Here is a 1,369-nt window from a genome sequence, read left to right as displayed (position 1 = left end):
ATCTTAACAGTCCCTTCCTTATTATCATTTCTTCTTTCTAAATCAAGGCACTCTATCTTTTCTTTTAATAAGAAGAGTTTTCTACCTCTTCCTCTAAATCCTGACTTTTCAATTCAATAAATATTATCAATATCTACTGAATTACTGACATATGCCAGACACAAAGGGCACCATGGTAAATAAGAGATAGTTCTAATGTATTTAGAAAATAAGAATATTAATGAAGATGTGGGGAAAGAGGAAAGGAGAGTTTTTACTTAGGCGCTATTGAGTTTATATTACTAGTAACAGAATAATTTTGAAAAAGAGAGAATGGTTGTGTGATAGTTATGTAATCCATTCTCAATTGGAGAGGATTAAGAGTGAAGGGGTGGAGTATAGCCTGTCAATCAGATCGAAGCTTGATGACCTCGTTTGGAGGTGCTAAGGAGATAAATAGCTCACTGGAGGTGGGACACATGCTCACTCCTTGAGAACCTCTCTACTGACAAGATATATGGGGCTATGCTGATGGCAGCGAGAATCTTAGACCTGGAGGAGCCACATGGAGACCCACACCAGTGCTGAGAAGCTTCCACTGTCACTAGATCCACAAGACTATTCACCTACTGGCCTGGATTTTCTGCCTTTGGCATCATTGCATGTGTTTCGTGAGTCCGAAGAGGAATTTATAGATTGTAATTGGACATACAGGCTAATATCAGACTTATGGACTTGATCTGGACCGAGCTGCGATGTATTCTCAATATTCAATTGCTCTTGTATATAAAGCTCTTATACACATACAAGTGTTTATAAATTTGTTTCTCTAGTCTACCTGGACTAACAAAGATTGTAAAATATGAAGAATGCTATCCTTGTCATATAATTTATATATTTACCAATCATTGAAAAATATTAAGGAGCACTTTTCATTTTACATAGTAGATAAGATGGGAGGCATGAGGATACATAGAGTTAATCCAGCACTACTTGACTTCTAGCTCAGTCTTCCATCAAGCCCTGTTTCATTCACTGAGGCAGAGCCATTCAGTGGCCTACCCAAGAGCATCACTTCACCTCTGTTGTCCTAAGGGAACCCCAGTTTTGTTTGGGTCAATGTAACTAGTCCAAAGTGATAAACAATGATTGATCTAAGCCAATCGTGGCATTTATCTTTATAATACAAAAGTGTAGCCTTGTGTCCCAGCTGTATCGAAGGGATATAAGAAAGATGCTGCTAAGAAAGCATTTGCTTTTTAAACACAGAAACTAATGTGCAATGAATGTGTTGGTGGATGTATTAGTCTGGGTACTTTGGAGAAACAAATCCACAGCAACTCATGTATAAGAGAGAGTTTTATGCAAAGAAAATGTGCATCACGAAAAC

Source organism: Echinops telfairi, unplaced genomic scaffold (genome assembly GCF_000313985.2).
Source record: "Echinops telfairi isolate 266 unplaced genomic scaffold, ASM31398v2 ScPeMD7_1;HRSCAF=3_1, whole genome shotgun sequence".
Lineage (NCBI taxonomy): Eukaryota > Metazoa > Chordata > Mammalia > Afrosoricida > Tenrecidae > Echinops > Echinops telfairi.
The sequence above is the reverse complement of the archived record's forward strand: the minus strand, read 5'-3'. Positions refer to the sequence as shown.